This window comes from Equus caballus, chromosome 24 (genome assembly GCF_041296265.1).
Source record: "Equus caballus isolate H_3958 breed thoroughbred chromosome 24, TB-T2T, whole genome shotgun sequence".
In the NCBI taxonomy this organism is placed as follows: domain Eukaryota; kingdom Metazoa; phylum Chordata; class Mammalia; order Perissodactyla; family Equidae; genus Equus; species Equus caballus.
Window position 1 is genome coordinate 42501447 of NC_091707.1, and position 26389 is coordinate 42527835.

The 26389-nt window shown below is 38.0% G+C and overlaps 1 long non-coding RNA gene across 2 annotated transcripts in view; it reads right to left on the minus strand.

Annotated features, from left to right (window-relative positions):
• The window catches only part of LOC138920637 (uncharacterized), a 48916-nt gene that overhangs the window by 15374 nt on the left and 7153 nt on the right, over positions 1 to 26389 (minus strand). Inside the window, exons 2-4 of one of the 2 annotated variants that reach the window (XR_011432130.1) lie at positions 11280 to 11358; positions 4443 to 8687; positions 314 to 394 (exon numbers count right to left, since the gene is read on the minus strand). This is a non-coding gene — a long non-coding RNA (uncharacterized lncRNA). Of the gene's footprint in view, positions 1 to 313; positions 8688 to 11279; positions 11359 to 26389 lie in introns of both variants that reach the window. The other variant, XR_011432129.1, reaches the window with a different exon arrangement.

A 26389-nucleotide genomic window follows, 5' to 3' on the forward strand; every position in this document is an offset into this window, starting at 1 on the left:
GTGCCCAATAGTTCCCCTTTTCTTACCACAAAAGGAAATGTCTTCCCCATCCCAAGCATCAAATATGTCCACGATGACCTGCCTGAAATAATGTCATCAAAAGTATATAGATCTCATCAGGAAAAAACACAAAACGCATTTTAGCCCATGGCATTGCTTCAGGGTAAAACTATCAAGGAAATAAAAATAGTTTTCCAATGACAGTAAAAGAGAATACGGAAGAGATATTTACAGCCAGCCTCTGTTTGTCCTTATCCTTCATCAGCTCTCTTACTGCCAGTTTAATTGTCAAGCTGTCTCTTGAGTTTCATACCTTTCCCAAATGTGTTTTACCCCTCTGCCTTATCTCTTCAAAGCCATCAGTCGCACAGCAGATTTGTAATGAACTTGCTCTCTGCCAAGGCAAGGAAAAAAAAAAAGTGACATCATTTTCAAAAAGAGGGAGATCAGCACTTTAATCTCAGTGAGATAGAAAATAGAACAAAGGAAATGTCTGGCAGGACTAAAAGGGGGAAAGGACAGGGATGGAGCACACTCCTTCTCTCCGTCTCTATGCTTTGTACACTACGCTTTAGAAATTTGGAATCCATTTGTTTTCCATTCTCATCATATCCTGCTGGCCAGGCAGGGTCTTGTCTGGACATAATTACTGAAAAGAGGGCACAGCATTCTCTCTCTCCCTGCTTTTGTGAGTTGGGTGGGATGGGGTGAGGGTGGAATGTTTGAAGGTTTATACAGCATTTCAACATGTGTGGAGTATTTTAAAATTTTAATGTGAAGTAGCTAGCTCATGAAGCTGATCAGGCAGGTGTATTCTAGTCATATCTATGCTAAAACTAAATCAGAATGAGGAGAGATGACCATGGAGGGAAGAAAGAGCAAGGATTTTTTTTAAATCACTGAAGATCCCATCAGACTAAATTACAGACATATGAATCAAAGGTAATGTGGGACTCAGCATGGAAGGCTCAGAGGCTAAGAGATTAAAACAGCTGTTTACAATCACTTGTGATGTGTAATCAGAATTATTTTATCAAAAATATAATCCTCCAAAATAATCAAGCTGAAATGTGGATTCTCTCCAGTTACCATGCTTCTAGCTATTTTGGGGCCATGTGCAGGAGATTATCAAACATGTACCATTTGTCAGAGAATCGTGATGAATCACCTCTGATAAAATGATAGCAAACGATTTCCTTTAAAGTGAAGACGGTATAGAATTAGCCATGTGTGTTGGGCAGGAACCTCCCACGACACAAGCTCAGGTGTGCCAAGAATGTAACTTTACTTTTCTTTTAATTTCTGTCTGAAATCATCACTTCTCCTGGCATCAAAAATCCTAACCTAAGGCAGTTCTTGGTAAACTCAGTTAACTCCAGATTTTGCCCTTATTCCTGCTTCTCTGTGTTGATCCAAATTCCTTGGATTTGACTCAGCGCCCAGGTTCTGTCCCCAGATGTATCTATATCATCCAGTATCCACTAAGTTGTGTATCACCCCATCTGTTTTCCAGTCTGAACACTTCTCATTTCATACCAGTGAGGCATCCGATTTTCTGTGGTATCACTGGTTTTCATTTCAGTGCCTATGCTGTGTCCCCGGCATCACTACCATGAAGTATCTTCAACTTGTTTGGCCATTTCTCAGCCAGTTTCACATCCCTCAGAATGGTGGGAAACAAGAATCTTCTAGATGTTCTTCTGTTCCACTTAGCAGTATATGGAAACTTGGGGACCATTATAGAACTCTCTACCTAGATTGAACAGGCAACATTTTCTACTCTACTGTTGACACAACACTCTGGCATGACAGAATTTGAGGGGAAGTGGAGTCTAACAAACTTTTGTCTCCCACATCCCATTCAGGAAAGTAAGGCACTGGTTTTTAGATGATCCATTGGCTTTAGGTCCTCACCAGTTCTCTGGGATGTGGTCCAGAAGGGAGGATGTATCAGGGTTAAGAGCCCTTTCTCAGATATCCCCACAACCGTCTCACTTTACTGCTCTCCTCACTGACTCTCCTTTTCTCTGCCAACCCATATAGATTTTTGTCTCCTCTATGATCACAAAAACAGAGAGAGAATGTTTATCTCCAATCTAATTACATAAAACCCAAGTCAGTCATGCCCATGATTTTTGATATTCAAAAATTTCACACTTCCAAACAAAACCAAAAATTTTGTTCTCCATTATCTCTACAATAAGTTTTAAAAGTCTATTTTGAAAATCCAAAAAACTGATTTTTGGACTGTTGTTATTTCTCTTAAACATATATACCCTAAATTAAAGCATATCAGGAAATCTCAAGGAAATGTCATATACTAATATTTAAAAATATCATCATGTGCTGCACAATGATGTTTAGGTCACTGATGAACAGCATATACAATGGTGGCCTGGTAAGGTTAGTATCCTATAGCCTAGGTATGTAGTAGCTATACCGTCCAGGTTTGTGTAAGTACTGTAGGGGAGACAGAAGTTTTCCCCTACCCATATAGGTTCTCCTGGCTGGTCTAAGAATTAAATTGACATGAGACGTATTAACAGGAAAAAAACAACAAAAGTTTCATAATGTGTATACATGAGAGAAACCTGGGAAAACTAAATAACTCACCAAAATAGCTAAAACCTTCATCCTAAATACCATTCTCAGCTAAAGATAAAACAAGATGTTGCTGCTGGAGAGAATCAGTGACTTCAAAGACCGTGAAGGCAATTCACAGGTAGGTTAAAAGAGGCAAGGGTTTGTAAAACAAGTGTTTGTTTGGCCACACAGAAAGAGAAGAACACAGAGGGCAGCTCAACACACAGGCTTTTCTAGATTCCTCTCAGTCTACCACCCAGTTCATGTTACGCTAGTGTGATAGCTCACTTCCTGAGACAAGTTTTCTTCATCTGAATTGTTGTAGGCAGTTAAGGAGGAGGCAACAAGAAAAACTTTCTGAGTCTTTTGTTTCCTAAAAATAATCAGCCTAAAATAATTCTCACATTAAAGAGACACATTTTGGGGCGCAAATTTTGTTCCCCTTCAGTACACTCTATGATATTCACACAACAGTGAAATTGCCTAATGATGCTTTTCTCAGAACATAACCCCCTCATTAAGCAACGCATAACTGTACTATCCTTCTGTATTTCTTCCCTTTTATAAATCTTTGCCTATCAAAAATAACATGTGCTTCTTGCCTTCTTATCTTGCTCTCCTCCAAGAAAGGGGGAATAGCTTCCTTATCTTTAATCCACTTCTCCAAAACAATAAATTCCCCATAGAGCACAATAAAATATATATTCAAAGTAGCATATTTTAAATTGAGGTCCTGCAATGCTCAGTTTACAAATGATAGTTGATGAAGTGAAAATATGTAACCAAGAGAATCCATCCATAACAGCATCTTATGGTCAGAGGCTATTGTAGGAAGGGCTTTGTCTACTCAGTGTCCAATTGAAGCCCTCAGAGCATGTCAGAGATGTGTACTAAGAGACACTGAAGTTAAACTGCAGTCAGCAATAGGGATTTGAGTTAAAGGATCATGTGGAATTGGGCCAAGTAGACATAAGATGAGTACGTAAAAGAACACACGGACACAGCTGGAATTGAAGGAAGGGCACAGGAAGACAGAGACAAAGACATAGAACAGGGAAGAACAAATGCTGAGAGCCACAAAAAAACATGACTGAAAAATAGAGGCGACACACTGTAATCACTGGCCACTTTATTCACAACTGCATCTCCTGGCTTTCCAGCTCCCTTCTTTGTCTTAGTTCTCTCCATAGAATCTAGTAACTGTGGGGGATCAGAATTGGCCACCCAAAAATGTGTCTCTTTGGTGTGAGGATTATTTTGGGTTGGTTACTTTTAAGAAACTGCAGACAGGGGAGAAGCTCTAAAAACCAATCAGAAGTAGAAGTTACCCTTTGTAAGAGACATTTACATTTGTAAGAGCAATCTCCTCTTGTAAAGATATCTCCCTCTCTGTACCAGGAAGAGAGGGATGACTTTATCTCTAGAAACTCATATCAGTGGGGAAGACAAAGACTTAAATCTGCATGATAATATTACTCTTGTTCACTGTGGTTTTCTAGTAATCTCTCATAACTGACTCCCCCCTCCCCTCAACATCTTCCTTTGTCTGTAGCTGAAGATGATGTTTAAGGTGGCAGCCTTGGCAGTTCTCTTGAGTTACCGGTTTCTCTGGGTCTCTCCCATGTATACATTTTATAAAGCTTTGTTTGATTTTCTCCTGTTATTCTGTCTCATGTCAATTTAATTTATAGACCAGCCAGAAGGACCTAGCATGGGTAGAGGAAAGCTTCCCCTCCCCTACAGTTTGGTGACGAAGAAGGGATAAAATTTAACTGGCTGGACACTGCTCACTCAGGGACTACTGCAGCTGAGAGATCCTAGAACCTTGACAAGAGCCAGCAAGAAGTAAGAGTTCTTACCACAGCAGTCTCCCAGATCTCTGCCTTCAGGGTCCAGTGGAAGTGAGATTGGTGAGTTTTTTCCCTTTTTAAATTTAGAGCAGCAGGAGAAAATATTAGTGAAGCTACCTTCTTTGACTGAGCGACTCTAGGATTTGGTTTGCATACTCATTGGTTATTGATCCTTTTCCTCCAAGAGATTAGTCATTATTTTTCTTGACTCTGTCTTTTTTTGTCATTTGTCATAAGACACAGGCATCTTTATAAGTTTGATGTCTGGGAATATGTGCATGAGGTGAAAGCTGTTGCTAAGGGCATCTCGGAAGCCAAAATGGCTGCAAATCTGGTGAGCATGGTTTGAGCAGTTAAGAGCCATTAGGGTGCTTGCCACCTCAAGAAGTCTCCCTTGAAAGGATAAACTGAGTCACGGAACAGGATAGATGACGCAAGTCTCCCACCAACTTGAAGAAAATGTCTGTGCAATGACAAGGTACTCCATAAACCACAATATTCCCCAACCCTGCAGCACCTTCATCTTAGGTATTAATTTGGCTCCAAGAAATCCAAGGCTTATCTAAAACTATTAATGTGCATATTAGATAAGGTGTTTCTTTTGTCTTATTCTGTGTCTTGAGAGCCTGGCTTTGTGAACTTTCTGGTCTCCTCCAGCCAGAGGATGCACATACTGGCATGCATCTTGGTGGCCAGTTGAGTAGACTGGGGTTTCAGGACACACTGTCTTTGTCCATCTGTGTCAGCTCTCAGGGGAGTTTGCCATAAGGAGACCCAATCACTGTCATAAGGGGCCTTTGTCATCTCAACCTTCATTGCTTATTAGGCAATGATGGTCTTTGCTTTCTTTTACTATTTTTTGGAGTGAACTTTCTGGATCTCTTTTGGGGATACCTCTTGCACCCATGGTTAAGCTTAATGATATGAATCGCTGTTAAGATCCTACTCGTCAATGTGGCCAGATGATGGATCAATTAAATTGGAAAAACTTCTAAATTGGGGGATAAAATTGTGAGAGCTCTCATCATAATTGTTTTATTGGTGTCTCTAAAAAGGCTAAGTCAAAAAAAAAGGAAATGCAAAAAAGTATCATTATACTTTTTTCTAACCTTAAGACCCTGGCTCAGATTACAATTAAATTGAGAAAATGTAAAAGTATAAGTGTTGATAAGGTTATAAAGGTTAGAATGTTTGAGCTAATTTTATACAAAGATGTTATAACAACTTTGCCTGAGTATGTTTTAAAATGTCTGAATAGGACTCTTTTCCCTATCCAAAATTATAAGACCAAGTCCTATTGATAAAGTCCTAATCAAAGCTTTGATTAGAGGTATAAGAGTTGATAGAATTCAGATAAAGTTTTGTAGAAAAATTGACATATTTATGGCTTTATGTGACGTCATTTCATCTCTTTTTGCCTGATTGTATTATAGATTGTATTGTGGGGATAGACATTGTGTCTTACTGGGGAAAGGGAGCATTTCCCATGCCTGAGTGTAAGACAGCACATAAATCTGCCCTTCAGACAGTATTAATTAAACTTTAAAAAGGGAAGTCAATAGGGTTGCCTGAGCCCACACTGTAAGAGATAAAAAGTAGAGGCTAATATCAGGTGCTAATAAAATACAATGAAAGCTTCCCCTGGCCAAGGTAAATTGGTCTAGGGTTAAATTGTACACTTGGATAAAAAGGATCTTTGTTAAATGCTTTGTACAGACTTTTAAAGGTATGATACATTGTCCTGAAGTTTTAGAACATCCAAATCTTTTGATTTACCTCTTAAGTTAAAAATTTTCCCTGATATAAAAAAGCAAGTGGAAAAGTGTAGCTGGAATGGTGAATCAACCTTTTCCTTTGTCATTGAGGCTGTCATCCAGTTCTTTGGGGAACTGGAAGCAACTGTCTTTGTCTTGTACATCTCTGCAAAGCCAGAGGTATGGTTCTAGAAAGCAGTTCAAAACTCATTTGCCAACTCCAAGTCCTCCCCTACTCCTCTCAAAATTATCCTAGATATTGAGACAAGATTGAGACATTAGAAACTAAGGCAAGTATGCACCAGAAACTCCATCTTGAGGAAAATGACTGCTTTTCTCTGTGCCTTTATGATATACATTTTGTGCTCTCATTCTTTGAAATGTAAATATTTCTCAGAAATGAGTGAGTTTTGTATGACATGTGATTCAGAACAAAAATTTAAGAGAAGGTATAAGGTCTGTCTCTGTGCCTCCCTGCGTGTTCGTGTGTGTGTGTATGTATGTTAGGTATGTGTGATATTTTACCTCTGGATGGTATGGCCAAAATTAAGAGCTCTGTTTAATTGGCTTAAAGTAAGTACTTAGATTATTTCTAAATGCAATAGAAACTACCCAAATGTCTTTCATGTTAACGTGATATGAAATAATCTTTTGTGAAGGAAAGCTTATTTATGATTCTTGGTTTGATTAAAGTGGATATGCCCTCAGAACTATCAACATTGGATATGATGCAGCCTTTATTTTACATTACATTTATTGGTCAAATAAGCTGATGTTATCTTTATTACAAAACTGGGTAACAAAAATAGTAGCTTAAAATGATAGCTGATTTTTTCTGATGTCTCAAAGTCTTTAATAGGCAATCTAAGTAATTGGAAATAGGTAAACAAAGTAGATGTGGTAAAATATAAGAGTGTTGGGTGAATTTTTTAACAATAATTATGTTTATTTAAGATAACTTCCAAAATCGCTCTGGGAACTTAAAACTTGGAAGTTTTGCTAGGTTAATTTCAATGATGAAAATTCATAGAGTATCTAAAGAAAATACTAGACACTAATTATTAAAGATATGTTTACCTACTTTTGGCTTCTTATAACAAAGAAATTAATGGTAAACATGTCTTGTATTTTATCAAAAGATTATACTATGAAGTAACGTATTTCTAGAAATTATAAAAAGTACTTACAAACTTGCCAAGCCACAGAATGCTAATGTAAAAGACAGTTTGTACTTGTTTACTTTTTAGTTTTCACTAAAACTTAAGGTCTATAAGTGCTAAAAATTCTAATCAATATACGTAATTAAAGTTACCAAAAATTAAGGAAAACATTTTTGTATTCAAGGAAAGTAAGCATATGTCTTCAGAAAAGAACATACAAAGAATGGAAATATTTTTCTTTCGTTGGTTAGAAAAGATAAATTTGTCAAAAACTACTGGGAAGAAAAAAATAAAGGGTGGCATGGGACACATTCTGAATGTAAAAAAGAAACTTATACAAGGAACGTTGAGGAGGAACCCTGAGAAGATAGTTTTGCATGGTCAAGTTTGCTAAAATTACAATAAATTTAATTAAGTAAATGAGTTTTAATATCAAAAGTATGCTAGTGAGAAATTAAAATATGGTTTTTTTCCTTCTCTTCAAAGGATAATTTTCTTACACTTTTAGTCTGCTCTAGATAAAGAGATTATAAAAGTTGTTTTCTTTGAGTAGTCTACCAGAATGGTAGGAATGTTATGTTTTATCAAACAAATTTCCTGTATTGTGTTTATCAGGTCTTTAATCACAGGTACTAAGGTTTTTCTTACAGCTACTTAATCTTCTGCATTCGCCTTTAATTGTCACCATGGTTAAATGGATAAGTAAGCATTGTTTCACAGGAACCTATGATATTTTGTGGGTAAATGTATTGATATAAGTGTTTTAAAAATTACATAACATTCACAAAATTCTGATCTATCTCGGTTATCAGTCCTAATTCTAGTTATTATTTTAAAGTGTAGTATGTCACAGAAATAACCAAGTTTCTTCAATTGTCATTTTTAAGTTTTTTGTCATTTGCAGACAGTTATTGTTTTTCTCTGATACTTTTGCAAGTGTGTTTCATCTTCAGAGAGAATCGTGGAAAGCACTATGACACTCTAAAATACAGGTTTCTGATAAACTTTCAGATCATAAAACTGAACTAGGTTAGAAATTACAGGACTCTAACAGGGAAACTGATGGCTTCAGGAAACTGCTAACAAAAGATCAAGATCAAGAGTTGATTAGGGGCCAGTCTCATGGCACAACAGTTAAGTTCACACGTTCTGCTTTGGTGGCCTGGGGTTTGCTGGTTTAGCTCCCAGATGTAGACCTACACACTGCTTGGCAAGCCATGCTGTGGTAGGTGTCCCACATATAAAATAGAGGAAGATGGGCATGGATGTTAGCTCAGGTCGAGTCTTCCTCAGCAAAAAGAGGAGGTGTGGCAGCGGATGTTAGTTCACAGCTAATCTTCCTGGAAAAAAAAAGAGTTAATTATACAGGACTGAACGAACAAATAAGGATGATTATCATTTTTACAACTTTTCATCTGAAATATTGCTGAATTTTTAATGTTTTATTTTTTTCAGATTTAAGCAAAACTTTTTCTCTTTTCTGTCAAGCTAACTATGACTTACAGCAATTTCATAAAATATACTTTTGTTAGCAAAACTGAAACATTTATCTTTTTATCCCTACTTGGCCCCTCCAGAATTTTGAAACTTTTAGTGAGTAACTATTGTTATTTTCATGGCAATATAGTTATTTGCATAAGTTCAATAAGAATATGTTCTCCTTATAAAAGGACACAATCAGAAACATTGGTTATATTACCAAAGCTTTGAATGGAATGTCATGCTTGAGAGAAACATGCAGACTCAGATATGACCAGACAGTGTTTGAGGAACAAAGATTGAACTTTACAAAATAAAACCACTTGGAAATATTGGCCTGGTACCTTGTTTACAGCGTTCTCACCAACCTTACCAGGTGAGTAAGGAATGTCGCTTCCCTGGCAGGTGTCTGGAACCTCAATATTTTGGGGACAGTGAGAAGAGAAAAATCCACCCAAATCTATAGGTATTACTGATAAAGTCTGATGACAAAGTCCTTCGCTTGGAGTTCCTGGCCTCAAGGGGCCTTCACAATTCAATCTGAGATTCCTTATGAAAAGTTCCTGCAAAGCAAATTTAAAAGAGCCTATATGATTAATCGCTATTCTTGCTGTATGTATGTAAATAATTGGGCCCTATTTATTGAAACTAGACTTACATTACAAACCAATTAGTCTTAATTTGGCTATCTTTGGTAAAAATAAGGGTGATTCTACAGAGAAAAATTATGTTTAAGTAAAAAACTATAATACACATTTGTGAATATTAAGTTCTAGTTCTGTTAGTTTTCTTTGAGGTTTTCATTTTCTATCTGTAAACTGGACTGGATCTTGAATTATTCTAGTTTCCTGAAATATCTGGCAACAAACCTCCAAACTAACACTGTCAATTTGTTTCATCATTTTTATTTGAAATCATTGAGAACTGAAACTACCTTTCTTCCTGAAACCCTGCAAACTGAACCTGGATAACCTGATAGAAACTTTGTAAAGATCACTACGACAGCAGACCTGTTGCTATGTAAGTCAGTAAAAAGCATACCTGAATACCCAATGACATCATCAGAGACATTTCAAACTGCAGAAGATGCTTCTTCAACCCTGACACCTAGAAATCTTGACTGGCTGCCCCATGGGCTCAGAAACTTGTTTATAATTTGCTCCAACCATTAACTTTGTTTTTCTTTTTGTTTGCAGGGAATGTGTTTCTTATTAAATACCTAATTGCTTGCTTCTACAATATAGGCCTAGCTTGGGAAGCCCACCTGCATCACTGCCTCCTGAAATGAATTTAACTGGACTGATATATTATCAGGACTAAAAATGTATTCAGTGAGATGAAACAATCTATCAACTCAGCTTCCGAACTATGAAACTTCTTAAAGTTTCAAAGGACTGTGAAATTCCTTAAAATTTCAAAGGTGGGACTGTGGGGGTTCAGAATTGGCCACCCCAAACTGTGTCACTTTGGTATGAGGATCATATTGGGTTGGTTACTTTTAAGAAACTGCAGACAGGGGAGAAGCTCTAAAAACCAAGCAGAAGTAAACATTACCCTTCGTAAGAGACATTTACATTTGTAAGAGAAATTTCCATTTGTAAAGATTTCTCCCTTTCTGTACCAGGAAGAGGGGGGTGACCTTATCTCTATAAACTCTTATCAATGTGGAAAGCAAGGACTTAAATCTGTATAATAACCTTACTCTTGTTTACTGTGCTTTTCTGGTAATCTCCCATAACTGACTCCCCACTCTCCTCTACATCTTCCTTTGTCTGTAGCTGAAGACGATGTTTAAGGTGGAAGCCTTGGCAATTCTCGTGAGTTACCCCATTTTTCTGGTTCTCTTCCATGTATACATGTTATAAAGCTTTGTTTGATTTTCTCCTGTTATTCTGTCTCACGTCAATTTAATTTGTAGACCAGCCAGAAGGTCTACAATGGATAGTGAAATCCTTTTCCTCCCCTACATAACCAACATACTACATATTATACATGTTTTTTATTTACTGTCTGTTTCCATAAACACACACACACAAGCTTACAGCGTCCATAAGAGACATGATTTTTGTCTTTTGTTCACTGGTATATCCCCAGCTCCTAGAGCAGTGATAGAGATTTCAATAAATATTTGTTAGAGGGAAGAAAGACAGAGGTAGAGAATGAACGAGGAAGGGGAGGAGAGAATGAAGGAAGGAGAACAAGAGTATGATGAAAATTGCTTGATTCTTCGTTCTCCAGACTCAAGAGGCCTGGCAGTACTTCCTGCTCTTGGATTCTATGATATTCCTGATTTTCTTTCCACCATGCTCCCTTTTCTTGACTTAAGCTCATTTGAATGTTTCTTTTCCTTATAAGAAAATGAACCCTGACAACAACAAGTATAGAGAGTGATCCTAATCATTTTTCAGACTTTTTTCTTTATTTCAGGCAATTAGAGTAGCAAATTTTCTCACCTTTAAATTACCTGTAAGTCTCATATAAAAACTGACCACATGGTAGAGTGAGCTTGTTTGAAGATCATGACCAAGGGTGCTGATTTAGATCACAAGAGGAGACAGTGAAAGAAAAAGGAGAAAAATAAAAAGATTAGTGTCCGTATAAAAGAGGCTCCCGAGACAGTCCTTCCACCATATGAGGACACAGTGAGAAGAAGCCAGCTATGAACCAGGACGGGGGCCCTCACCAGAATATGACCAGACTGGCACCTTGATCTCAGACTTCTCAGCCTTCAGAACTGTAAGAAATAAATTTCTTTTGTTTATAAGCTACTCAGTCTGCTGTATTTTCTTAAAGGAGCCCAAATGGACTAAGACAGTAGCAATGCAAGTGGTTGTCTAAATGCACAGAGAGAATAACAATGGCTCTAATCTGGTTTGTAACGCTTTGAGTGCTGTGTTCCCCAAACTTTAACAATGAACCCCTCTTCTGATTTCCATCTGCTTCTGAATTTGGCATGATGCCCTTAGAAATATAGAAATGAAAAGACAGTGTAGAAAAGTGGATAAGATGGAAAAGGTGAGATTGATTTATTTATTTTTAATTAGCTAGGTGCTGTGTTGAATTTTCTGGTATAAAATGTTCTAACTTTAGAGCTGTGTGGGCAAGAACATAATCAATTAATTAACCTATTATCAACACCTGGGATATCAAACTAGAGAACAATGCCCAGAGTCGCACCCCAATCTACCAGCACCCCACAAATTGTGTCAGTTTACTGCCTTAACCTCTACCACCAATTAAAGCATTGGTACATTTTCTTGCAACTAACCAGCTTCATGTTCTTAGGTCTTAAATACTTTTCATGAGGTAAGTTAGAAGCTGGTGCATACTCCTGAGAACAGGCCAATGCAGTAATTAATTTATGCAAACTTTGGGCCTTAATGGCCATTTTGTTTCAGGGCCAGTAAGGCAAGCTATAATTTGAAAGCTGGAAACCCATTAGGACTAAGGTAAATCTTTGTGACCCTATCCAATAAGCAACCCTGAGTCTGGTGGGTGGATCTAAGAGTAACTTGTAAGGTGATATAGGTTGCTGGTTAGGTTACATCCTGGATCCCCATCCTTGGACATGCTCAGATCCCAAGTCTTCCCATCTCTCTCATTCCTGATTCACTTTCCTAAAATAAGACCTGCGGAGAGGAAAGAGTTAAATCTGTCTTCCGAAGGTTCTGTCTGACTCTGGAGAGGTCGTCACTCATCACTGCCTGCCTACTTGATGAAAAGTAGTATATTAAGCTTTTAGATAGAGTTATGGTGAGAGAGAGATCAAATTTAAAATATTACCTCCCACTCATAGGTTTACAACATATATAGCCTTTTGCAAAATGTACCAACAAGGATGCATAGACTTAGGGGCAGTTTGGTGTTCCCAAAATACTGAGTGTCTTGTGCAGCAACTTGAGAAGAATAGAAGACTCCATTAAAGTCAAGCCATAAAAACAGAAAACTAAGCGAATTCATTTTGTAATTTGTTTTATTATCTCAGGATTTACAGAAAGTGGTTCTACCTAATGCACAAATCTGTTTTAGTTTTGTTCCCTTCGTTTTGCTTTTCCCCCTCTGTTTGAAATTTTCAATGATAAGTGGTCTTGGAAAGTGCTAAATTAAGACTTGGCAAAGTCAAGTCCTGTGTATTTGGCTGGTCCCACAGTGCTAGCAGTCTCGTAAACTAGCACCTCACATTTGTCTGAGAGACTTAAGACCAAAATAGTAGCAATACACTCTCACAAACACACTCACACCACATGTGCCTACACATGGACAAACATTCACACACCACTGCCCTTTTGTATTTTAATGTGATTAAATTTGGGAAAGCACCGCTTCCGTACCTCAACAAATTCTTCCTTGTATCACACTGTTCATATATCCTAGGAGTATGGAAAACCAAGGTTATTTATTCTTTAAGAAAGGATAGGAATTATTTATACTTCAGTAGCGCTCAGTAACAGATTTGCCATCATAGTATATTAGTAGACAATAATATTTTCATAAATCTTCAGAGTTTGCAATGTAGTTTTATGAGCGTTATTCATTTATTTGATGATCATTTATCAGACACCTACTATGTGCCAGGCACTGTTCTAGGCTCTTGTGACAGAGTGATGGCGAAGATCTCTGCCTCATGGAGGCTATATTCTAGAGAATCATCCCATTTGAGACCCACAATGTGAGTCTGCTATGCACTTTCTTTTAGAGGAAACCTGACTTAAACTCATATTTTAATCCAAAAACTCTGTACTTTTACTGGAACATGCTGCTTCTCTAACAAAAATCTAATCAATAATAATAATAATAAAAAACATAGGATAATTACCCAAACCTCAGGGAATGTCCTAATCTATATTATGAAATACACAGATATAACAATAAGTTTAGCAAACGGGTAAATGATTTTAGGCTCTATACCATTAATTTAACTGGTAAAGTCAAACAATCCATGAATGTACTCTAGAAGGAGCCAAGTAATAGTAATTCTTTATATTATCTGTAGAAAGTATAGAATGTGACTTTGCATACCCTGCCAAGTAGTTGTAATTAATTTTGTTCAGCTCTACTCTGAATTAAAACTAGGATATCACATAAGAAAGAATTTCTGTTTCCCATTACAATTGTACTTTTAGTTAGTCCCCACTTGAGTGCAAATATGTTTTTTTAACCAAGGTAATTGATATTACATCTTTCGTTTCCCTTAATAAACATAAGTATTTTCCACTAGATTTAGTTTTAAATATTTTTTAAGTATTTGTCACATTAGACTCACATCTCAAACTGATCAAGTTAAGTGGAAATCTCCATACTATCCCTAATTTATTTCTACCCATGACACATGAAGACTCCATTTCTACCTTATCGTTAGCTCAGCTTAAGACATTTATTTGGGTTTTTTCTTTTTTACTAATTCTGTACATAAGCTATGTAAGTATGAACTAACTAGTGCAGTGCATAGGGAAGTCAAACTCTTCTAGTATAGGGTTTTATTCGAATTTTATAAGAGAAGCCTATTTTATTATGTTGAGACCAGTCATTCTCAACATGGGAAGCTTTTGGCTCATTTTCCCTTCCCTAATGTTTTCCAATATTTGCTATGCTTTTATTTGTAATCCTGAAAGCATTACTTTGTTTCAGTTGCCAGATTCGCATTAAGTCCTTAGTTTCCTATAACACAGCACCCATAGCAGTACAATGTTTAAAAAGAAAAACATCTGTGACTATAGATTAAAAGGGGGTGGGTGAGGGGCTGGCCCCGTGGCCGAGTGGTTAAGTTCGCGCGCTCCACCGCAGGCGGCCCAGTGTTTCGTTGGTTTGAATCCTGGGCGCGGACATGGCACTGCTCATCAAACCACGCTGAGGCAGTGTCCCACGTGCCACAACTAGAAGGACCCACAACGAAGAATATACAACTATGTACCAGGGGGCTTTGGGAAGAAAAAGGAAAAAAATAAAATCTTAAAAAAAAAAAAAAAAAAGAGGGTGGGTGGCAGTGGGCTAAGAGACAAAGAGCTCAAGATCCAAACAACGTGCAAGAGAAAGCAAGAAACATAACAGACAGGACCTCAAGTCACTAACAATCCCATGTCCATTGAGAAAATACATATTAAACTTTAAGTGAAATCTTTTCTAGAAAAAAAAATCCCTTCACTTTTATTTTCTTGACAAATTTTAAGTTAAAAGGTATAGCTTTCTCCCACCCCAAGAGTATTGTTGGGCACCATAAACCGGAGAGAAGTTTCTTTTACATTGCAAGAGTCTAAGTGGTAGATAATTGATCAGATCTTAAGATGAGAACTTCATAATTATTAGAAAAACAGATCTAATGTTTAAATACTCTGACATCCTGCAGTCTTATTGGGCACCATTTAGAACTGACTTGCACATAATAAAAGACTTTACTAGTTTCTGTAATGTTTGCAATCAGGGCATCATGCCCCAGGCAGGACATGGGATAGTTTATCAGTCAGGCTCCTGGCAAGAGAAAGAAACCTCACTAGGTATTTTAACAGAGGAATTTGATACAAACAATTGGCAACTTGGTATTACAAAAATGAAAGATGAAAGGGGGACACTGTGGATTCATAAAAGCAATTACTGGGGGAAAGCAACTATCACTGGCAGAGTTCAGGAAGCAAATGGAAGAGAATGGTATTACTAAAATTTAGAATTTTAGAGGAAGGTCCTGCAGAGTTTGGACCCAGAGCTCTGTGGAGGGGAACCTGCTTGGCTGGTGCTGGTGCATCAGGAGCTTGGCGGAGGGACTGCATGAAGTAGGGACCTAGATTAGCTAGTTCTGATATAGCTAAGGAGGCTTTAAGAGATTGTTTCTAGGATGTGGAAAAACTGTGAGCTGGAACCAACTGCAGCTATTGGAAGCTACTGTGCATGCCAGTGGAAAGAACTATATCAAAAAGACTCCTCTGATCAGAACAACAGGTAACAGGATGTCTCTTCTTCCCCCTCTTGCCTTTAAATATCCCCCTCCTATCATCAGAGCCTAACAGAAGTCAGCTGGGAAAGAAGTATAGTTCTCCACTGAACCACAAAGCAAAATATAGCTGAATGGGTTTGAACCTGAGAGACATAATAGCTTAATAACTGGTACCAAAGGAAAACAACCTGTATTAGTTTGCTTGTTGTGTATTAGTACTGTTTACAAAGCTATACCTGTAGTTCTATAAGAAAGAAACAATATTAGTCATTGCTAGCATTTAGTAGCATTTACTGTACGCTAGGTTCTAAGCTAAATGCTACATACGTGTTGTTTTGTTTAATCGCCAAGACATTTAAAGAGATGGAGAGTATCATGAGCCTTAAACAGTTATCCAAATTGATTAAAATCATGGATTTCAAGATAGAAGTCCCCTTAAGCTATCATTTGGTCCAGCTCTTTCTCTGTAAGCACATCATCTTAAAACTAAACCTATCTAACCAGTGTTTCTCTAGGTCATCTGTACAAGGCAGGAAAACCAGAAATATTTAAAGAATTCCTTTACTGGGGCTAGATGATGTTTACGTAAGCTTTACATAAAACATCATAGACTTTTCTCTCAGCTAAAATTTGAAAAAAGGTGATAATATTTACGGGGAAATAGTAGCATGCTGGAGACATGAATTGGTTGACCTTAGAAGCACTTCAAGTAACATATATTTATTTTTCAATTCAAACAATGATGGTATAGTTTCTCAGCTGAAAATGAAGGAAGAAAAATCATTGAACTTGTAGAGGGGTCATTAAGAGTCAGACCACACAGGTGGAATTGGAAAGTCAAAACGAGCCCATAAACTAGTAATTAGGGGGATAATAGTGACTACAAATATCTAATAGAAAATTATTGTATTATTATAACATATATATTAGCTATAACTTTTATTTATTGTCTCCTTTCTGTGCCAAGCATTTTGCTTGATAAATAAATACACAAATGCAAACGTATATAACTCCCCTCAATGGCACCATGAAGTAGGCATTATTGTCATAGTTTTTATTGATAAGGACCAAGACTTAGCTAGAAAATAGTAGAATGGAATTTAAACTCAGTTTTATCTGATTCTGAACACTTCCTTTGTTCTACCTTCCCCACAACCAAATATTCATGGATGACAAGGAGAAAGACCAACTTGGTTTCTCTTCTTAGTTCCTTTCCCCATTAACTTGAGCTTGCATATGTGTTCGTGATAGCATATGAAGAAGAGACCAAAGCAAAAATTCACCTCTTCCAGTCAATGCCCCTACCTCTAATTCCAGCCCGTCTCCCATCTTAGTCATGATCAAGATGATCTTTATCTTCTTTCAGTTATCAGATACCTCAGGTCTTCAAGTTCCGACAACACTACACGAAAATATGCCACAACCAATCATCAGAGAAACTATCCATTTGGAGTACAAGTAATATAAAAATGCTTATAAGCAGTACAATAGTTGTAACTGACAGTAGATCACAGAGGGTAAGTCACCCTGGCCATGCTCAAATCCTGGCTGAATTCTACTCACCAGTTCAATGATGTTAGGCCAGTTGTTGGACTGGTTCTTCATACATAAAAGGGGATACTGAGTCCTATCTCCCAAGGGTGTGAGATTGTACCAGAGTAATACATGAAAAGCATTAGCACAGTGCTTGGAAAATAGTAAGTGCTTAAAGTTCAGCTCTCATTAGTGGCAATAGATTGCTTTACACACAGTGTCACATCTTATTTTACATTCTATTCTAACTCTTTTCCTTTCTTTTGAGGAAGATTGGCCCTGAGCTAACACCTGTTGCCAGTCTTCTTTTTCGCTTGAGGAAGATTGTCATTGAGCTAACATCTGTGTCAGTCTTCCTCTATTTTATGTGGGTGCAGCCACAGTGTGGCCTGACAAGTGGTACTAGGTCCGCACCCAGGCTCTGAACCTGTGAACCCTTGGCCGCCAAAGCCGAGTGCGTGAACTTAACCACTATGCCACTGGGCTTGCGCTATTCTAACTCTTTATGGGATCAAATTTAACATTTACGAGTTAATGCTGGTATTCTTGGAAACAGATATATACAAATTGTTCCTGAAACAGAAAATGCAATGGGATTTAGTCTTGCACCACCTCTTTCATGGTGGAAAATTAGAAACTCAAGCCAGTCATATCCTGTGACACCCTCCTAGACACAGCCTGAGTTAGACATTCTCATTGAAAGAGTCTGCAGTCCATAACACCTCCACCATGGACCCTCTAAAACAATGTTTGACAGTGCCAACACTTGACATTGTGTTACAGAGTGAACAATTTTATAATGAGTCCCCTTGCATTTCTGGTAGTAAAGCACGTTTTAAAAATTTGAAACAGAGCCTCCTCACACCTGGATCTTACTGACTGGAATATGTTCAGCATGGGTTTACTTTTAGAAGGCTTTTTGTAAACTTTTATTTGCCTTTCTCCTATCATTGCGCTATCTTTATTGTCTTAGGCTGGCAGTTAGGAACTTTTTATTACAAATAAGAGAATGCCAAAGCCAGCCCTGGTGGGCAGGTGGTTAAGATTTGATGTTCTCACCGCCTCTGCCTGGATTCGTTTCCTGGTCAGGGAACCACACCACCCATCTGTCAGCTGCCATGGTGCTGGGAGGCTGAAAGCTATGCTACCAGAATTTCAAATACCAACACGGTCTCCCATAGGCAGGGTCACCCATGGTGGACAAGCTTCGGTGGAGCTTCCAGACTGGGAAGAAGCACCTGGCCACCACTTCCTAAAAAATTCATAGGCCGTGAAAACCTTGTGAATAGCAGCAGAACACTGTCTGATAATGTGCAGGAAGGTAAGAGGATGGCACAAAGGACCAGGTAAGGTTCTGCTCAGCAGGATGGGGTCACTAAGAGTCAGGATAACTCAACAACACAAACAATAAGAGAATACCAAAGTATTGTTTTAAATAGTTAATAAAGACTTATCATTGTCATACATAACAGGAGACTCGGGGTCGTGTTCCCAAGACAGGATCAAGGGTCAGTGATGTTATCAAAGGCCCAGTCGGCCTCCATTCCTCTTCCCTGTTATTCTCAGCATGGGTTATTCTCAATCTCAGACACTGGAACTCTAAGAACGTACCTAGTGCAAGCAAAGCAGCCAATGTTCTTGGAGACTACAGTAATACATATAATAATAATATAAAATCAAAATTTAGAAAAAAAAGGCCAAGCAAGAATTTCATGGGAGATGTACAAACATATTAAGTATCTTGTCTAGCATAAAATAGCAGTTTGACTTGGAAAAACCCATTTAATCTTTCTAGGACTTGGTTTGCTCATCTGCAAAGTGCATATTCATAAATGATCCTAAATCATCATTAAATGCTACGTTTGGTACCTGTCACATTGCAGGCATTTAATAAAAGAATAAAATAAACAGGCAATGAATGTGAGAAGAAATATGTAGTTAAAAGAAATGCATTTTAGTCATTGAGTCTTACACGCTTGAATGTAACTGGGTAGTATTAGCTTTTCATAGGAAGTTTAAATTAATGGCATTTCAAAAGGGAAAAAGCAGGATTTGCCTGATGCAGTCAGAGATATTTGCCTTCCTGTGTACCGACGGGATTTGGCCGATCCAGACATGCCTAGGTGTGAATAAGCCTTAGTGCTGATCCATCTCCAGTGCTCCTAAATCTGTCTGAAACGTAAAAGCAGACAGCTGAGTCATTCACTAACAATTGCCAACTGGTGATGTCTTTCCAAAGCCAGAAAATCCCCATGCTCGGTCATCCCTCTTTTTTACTTTTTTTTCCCCACAAGATCATCACAAAGCGTATACATTATTTTCCATCAATTGTGTCATAAAACAATGATTCCAAAGGCTGGGAAGGTGAATGATTTTTTGGAAAAGGAAAGTTGAAGGTAGAAGCTGGAACAAAGACGCAATTACGAGTAGAGGTGCCGAAAATCACAGGAGACCAGACAGCATAGCACCAACAACCAAAGAAGTTCACAGCTACTGCTGGGTCTGTTGTCATTTAAAGATGAGTGAAAGAGACCAACCGACTACGCAGTGAGAGACCAAACTGCTCAGGGCCAGAATCACGCTAGCGTTTGCTTGAATTTTCTCACACACAATTATGTCCCCCATGGCCCTACTCATCTTTTCTTGGAGGCCAATGTAAGTTCAGTTTCCCTAGGGCTCAGCCAGAAAACCCAGCTGCCAGAAATGTGCTGGCTGACGGTCTTTCTGGCACTATTTGTCTGCTACTTATTTGGGTCTGTCAGATTTGGAAAAGGAAGAAAAAACAGAAAACCCGGGTTGTGAAAAGCCAGGCTATAAGCACTGTTAAAAACCAGTGCCCAATAATAATGCTCGAGCACTATATTAGCATCAATTAGATTTCTACGAAGTAATATTTGTCTGTTATTAACTATAGCCCCACCTTGCATGCCTTTGCTTTTATAATGTTGACCAAAAAAGTATTATTTTAATAGAGCTCTTTTTCAATATTTACAAAAATGTGGCCAGTCAGGGACTTCTTATGGATAACAAATAATTAATCCTTTGTCTAATTTACCTGCAGAACTAGTGTCTATAAGATACCCTTAAGGCCAATAGATTATTAGTTTATCCAGACCATAACAGTACTAGAAATAAAAATAGAATCTCTAGCCATATTAAAGAAAATGAAACGATAGTTTCATCTGAGGTTTTACACAAACACATGGAGATGATGGAAATTATTTTGAATACTGGCAAACTTGAGAAGGGAAATGGAAGTTTTCTAAAGTGAATTAGTATAAGGCCTTAACCATAATTTGGTATTTACTTGCAGACTTTCAGAAAATTACCTCACTGCTCTGTTTAAGTGATGGGTTGTTAATATTACATGAAATAACAAATTGGCATCTAGCTAAACAGACACTCTGGGCAGTTATGATAAAAAGAATGATGGGAATCTAAGCATGGGAGTTAGGTTTTCACTGACAAATGGCTTATTCTGCACAATGTGAAATTAGTCATTACTGCTTTCTGATCAGAGAGACTTCAGCTTCAATTTCAAATGTCGTTATTACACAAATCTTATTTGTTATAATTGTGAGTGAGATTCAATTTGTTCGAATGAGAGCATATTATATCACTCTGTTATTTTTAAAACCTTAGGCATTTCACACTTACCCAAATGAAGGACTGATGCGTGGCCCTACGACCATTCCAGTGATGGCAAAGCCATTCCAACCACATTCTTGACATGCTTGAAGCTGACGGCGTGCCCAGACACATGTTCCACTGTTCCCTATTTCCTTCAGTTTTTGAATCCTTTACTTTCTGGTATTAACGAGTAATCGAGCTCCCTACCACCCCACAAAAAATAAATAAAATCCATAGAAAATACCATGGAGGTTTCTGCTGACGCCCTGCTGCAGGCAGGAAGGCACCTTAATGAGTGGAGCTGAAGTCATTTATTTAAAATGGAACTCAGATGACCTCTTAAAACCCTCCAGTGGGGTGATCAGGGTGTAATTTGACCCAGGCCTCAAAAAAAGGGCTTCAAATTTAGATTCTTATTATTATCCCCAAATGATGTTCTACCTTTTGGGTTCAACTGCATCCCTCCACAATCCGTGTGTTGAAGTCCTAACCCATCATGTGATTATATTTGGAGATGGGGTCTTTAAGGAGGAAATTAAAGTTAAATGAGGCCATAGGGTGGGGCCTTAATACAAGGAACTGGTGTCTTTGTAAGAGAAGGAACACCAGGAGTGTGCACACACAGAGGAAAAGCCAGGAGAGGACACAGCAAGGAGATGTCCATCTGCAAGCCAGGAAAAGAGGTCTCACCAGGAACCAACCCTGCTGGCACCTTGATCTTGGACTTGCAGCCTCCTGAACTGTCAGAAAATGAATTTCTGTTGTTCAGTCACCCCGTGGTTCTCTGTGATGGCAGCCCAGGGGGACTAATACATACCTGCGGTCATAGAAGATAGCCTGCCATAGTCAAGAAAGACATTTATCATTCCTCAAATGCTTGTCCTTTATGAAAGCACTTTGCCTGAAGCCAATCATAACAATAACAACAATTTAGTCAGCTCTTTCTCTTGATGGGCTCTGTTCTAAATATTTTAATTTCATAAAGTAAGTTATAGTACTACCTCTGTTTTACTGATAAGAAAAGGAGTCAAAGAGTATAAGTAACTGACCCAAAGTCAAATAACATACTCCAAATACTATAAGTATAAAGTGAGCTACAGAATAATATGTTTATAAATCTAGTTATTTCTTGGGGAAAAGCACGTGTGTTACTGGATATTTGTATGTTTAAAAGTATTTCTTCAACAAATGTGAAAATGTTAAACTTTCCTCAATTTGGTTATTAATTGATTTTATGATATATTGGAAGTCTCAAAAGAGGAGATAAAAGGGCATTGCTAGGAAGATCATTATAGAAATGTACTGAGTTGTATCCATTAAGTACATTTATCTAAATACAGGGAAATTTCTTGTTTGGAGAACAATTGTAGGACTACATAGTTTAAAGGATTATTTTTGTAAATCTTAAAGGAGATAATCATTTTTCCATTTATTTGCTGATTTTTATATATCTCTGCTTTAAACTGGAGTGCCAAATTTTTCTCTTGAATCTCATGATAGGCTTAGAGGCCAACATACTTCCAGGAGATAGGAAAGGTACTATAAGCTTATTTTTAACTTGTCAGCAAGCAAAAATGTAACTAATGTTGATCTTTCTCTGACAGCACTTGCTTGGAAGCTTCCATAGCTTTGATTAATATTTAAACAGTAGGGCTTTCAAAGCAAATTTACAAGCTGAAATTACTAAAGCTACAATAAATACGGAAACATGTTACTCCTTTATTTTCTACATAAGCTAAAAGGAACAGCATTAGGAATAAGAAAGTACAGGAAGGAGGAATTTAGTTTTCAGTTTGCTTTTTCATTGACTGCTAGAAATTTATACTATGAGAAGTAACAGCATGGAGGTTTGTTTACTGGCTCTGGAGCTAGGCTGGATTTGAATGCTGGCTCCACCACTTACTGGCTGTGTGACATTGGGCAAGTTACTTCTTCTTTCAGTCCCTCGCTTTCCTCATCTGTGAAATGGGGTAATAACTGTATCTGTTTCATAGGAATTTTATGCATCTTAAATGGGTTACAATTCATATAATGCATAGAACAGTGCCAAGCACGCAAGTGTTCCATGTGTGCTAGCAATTAATATTTTCTGTACATACAATATTTAAATAATGTCATGGTTCTATGATATTCAGGCATTCATTCAACAAATATTCATTCATTCAACAAATATTTATTAAGTCCACGCCATCACCAGGAACTGGCTGTAAAGAATGAAATAATTCAAAGGACTTCTTGTCTAGGATCTATCATCATAATGGAGCAAACAGATGCATCAATTGTTGATAGGTGCTGTTTACTGAGCTATCTATTAGCACATGAAACTGGGAAATAGAAACGAGTTCTGGGAAGGGCTTTTTGGAAGGGGTATTGCTGGAATTGAGTTTTGCAACTTTGATGACTCAGAGTTAGAAGAAGATATGGAGACATCCATTCCTAGCAGAAGAAACAGCACGGCAAAGACGTAATGGCCTGAGGGGTTTGGGAAACTAAATATAGTTGTGAATACCTTATGAAGTGTACATAAGGGGGCCATGAGGAAACCAAGCTGAGAATTAAAGACTGATCCCACAGCTTCTCACAATTCCTAGTTTTCTACGGCACCGTGCTGGTCCCCTTCTTCTGGGATCAATAATTGAATTCTGACTATGAGGGGGAACAATGGCATAATAGCACTTTTGCCTAGTTGTCCAAATTGGGCCAACACCCCAATAAATAACCAGGTCAAAATCATCTTGGTCTCCGGTATATGATTAATTGAACATGACCCAAAATATACTAATATTGGAGGGGACTAATGTTATCTGCAGGTGAGAATATTTTAATATGCCCCTCAAAGATGGCTTGATAAGTGTTAGTGCAGAGAATATTATAATATATTTAAAATTAAAGCCCAAAATTAAATAGTTCCATGAAGTGCAATAGAATTTCACATCTGGTTAAAGAACACACATTGTCTAAATTATAGAGACAAGAAATTGCAAACTAAGTGTGAAAGCAGCTTCAATTAATGATGACTATTTATGACCCAGTCTGTTCTTTTGATGCACACAAAATTATTGAGCTTGTGGCACACAAAAGCCTGAATGGCTGCAGGAAGATTCAGGAGGGAAGAAATATTTAATCATGGCTGTTTTATTGTAGGTCAGCAAGGCCATCTCTTCAGGTGGGCCTAAATCAACAATACTAAAATGAATAATTTACCCTGCTTGGACTTGAAGCCAACTGTCGGTTTTATGCCCAAGGAAGAATAACACGGGGCTTTGTAACTCTTTACCCTGATTGCTTGTAATGCTCATTGATCTGACAACAAACAGTGCATAAATCTTTCCTTTAGCAACAGGCAGAACTAAGGTGTCGATTAAAAATGTCCAAGCAGAAATTGGAACATGATTACCGAATCCATAGTACCCAATACCATTCATTGACTCATGCATAGCTATTTCATTGAGAAGAACGAACTAAGTGAAATACTCTTTCAAAAAATTGGGTTGTAAAGGACATTTTATGAGATGTTTGTGAGACGCCATTTTCTGAGACATAAAGATGAGTTTCTAACTGACAGCTCTGAGGATTCAAGTCATGCCCCATCTAATTCTTCTTTCTTCCTTTAATGAATGAAAATCAGAGTCAAATTTCATTTGCCCATTCTGTAGACAACTTGGACACTAGACTAATTTCTGTCTAATGCTCCTTTAATGTTGCAGGAGCCTAATTCAACAGGGGAAGCTTATGTTCTTAAGAGGAAAACAAGATACACTCACGTTACCATGTAGGACTAAAAGGTAACAATAAATGGAATCTGTGAGATGAGTTCTATAGTCAATGATTGGTTACCAGAAGGCACTGGAGAATAAAGGATTCTCCCTTTCTACAAAAGAGGAAACTGAGGCACAGAACACTAAGCAGTTAAGCCACTTGTTCAGAATCAGATATATCCTTAGTAAACCAAAGGCGCCTATCAAGCCCCAGTCTGAAGGGCTCTGTGGTTGTCACAAGTGTAGTTCAACAAATATTTATGGCTCTCCACCTTCCAGGCACATGGTAGGGTTGTGCTTCCTTGCTCCCTTGTGGTTGGAAGGGACCATGGGTCTAGCACTAGCCAATCAGTTGCAAGCACAGTGACATACATCCCTTCCTGAATAAAACATTTAAGTGCTAGTGCAAGACTGTCCAGAGCTCTGCTTCCCTCTGCCCAGGCAACTGGCAAGGTCTCAGCTAGTGGCTTCACTGTTAGCCAGAGTTCCAGAATGAGGTGAAGCAGAGCAGAGTCCCCAGCCAACCTGCAATACAATGCTACAACAAAACAAGCTTTTCTTGTTTATGGCCTCTGGGATTGGGGTCTGTTGGTCTCCACAGCCCAACTTCACCTACCCTGATGGATAAAACCACAAAGGCTTTTCTGCCCCCATAGTGGAGCCCATCAACTAGGGGAATCATCACGAAGCCAAGAAGCAAGGGACACAGATCAAGGTTCGTGAGAGAGTGAGGATGAGACTTGGGCCTTAAAGAACGGGAAAACTTGGGCTAGAGAAGAGCAGTTTGGAACTTCAGACATAAACCAAGTTAGAGACTAAAGGCCCTTGGCATTTTTGAAGACCCACAAAGAAACTGCCTGAAGAGTTCAAGGAAGTAACTGGAACTTATGAAATAATGAACTACAGGGTGGAATAGTGAAATGGGAACTTACTCAAAATCTCTCTTCTCAACATAAAAGGGCCCACTTGTAGGTAAGCATGTACTTTTATGACCGTAACATCGCTGTTGGAAATACTATACAATGCTAGTACCTCAAAAACCCTCAGGATGAGAAGATATTATTACAATCTCTTTTCTAATTCTTTGCATGTGTTTCAAAAATAGCGTTTTTGATAATAAACCAAACACATGTGCTCTTAGGAGCCCTCTGAAGGAACGTTTGGATGGGAAAACACTAGCTTTAAAAAAAAAAACCATCTCACTCCAATATATGTCCAGAATTGGTTTTCAAAGGATGATTTTGGGAAATGCTGACAGAATTTGTGTTGCACTTTTCACATCCATTCAGTGTCCTGAATGTCTTTGCGATGGCTGCTGGGAACAAATGAAGAGCTGTGTCCCTGGGATGAATGATCAAAGGTAGGGTAACTTTGTTGAAGGTGTACAGGCCCTTCTGCAATTCTGGATTGAACTTGATCAAGCTTTTAGATGTTATGGGGATGGATCTGGAAAGTATGGCCAGAGGGAGAAAAAAATAAGAAATAGAGATGGCTTTACCAACTTGCCTGGTTAATGGAATGTATTCGCAGGGAGGAAGGATCTGAATCTTGCTTTTCTAGTAACCAATTCTACCCTTCTTTAACCAAAGTTTTCATAATAAGCTAAAATAATAAGCTGAAAATTATTCTGGCAAAATCGGGAGGCATCCCCTTTACTGAATTCTTTCCTTGATCTCTAGGTTAGGTTAGGTCCCCTTAATTGAAGCTTCCATTAAAC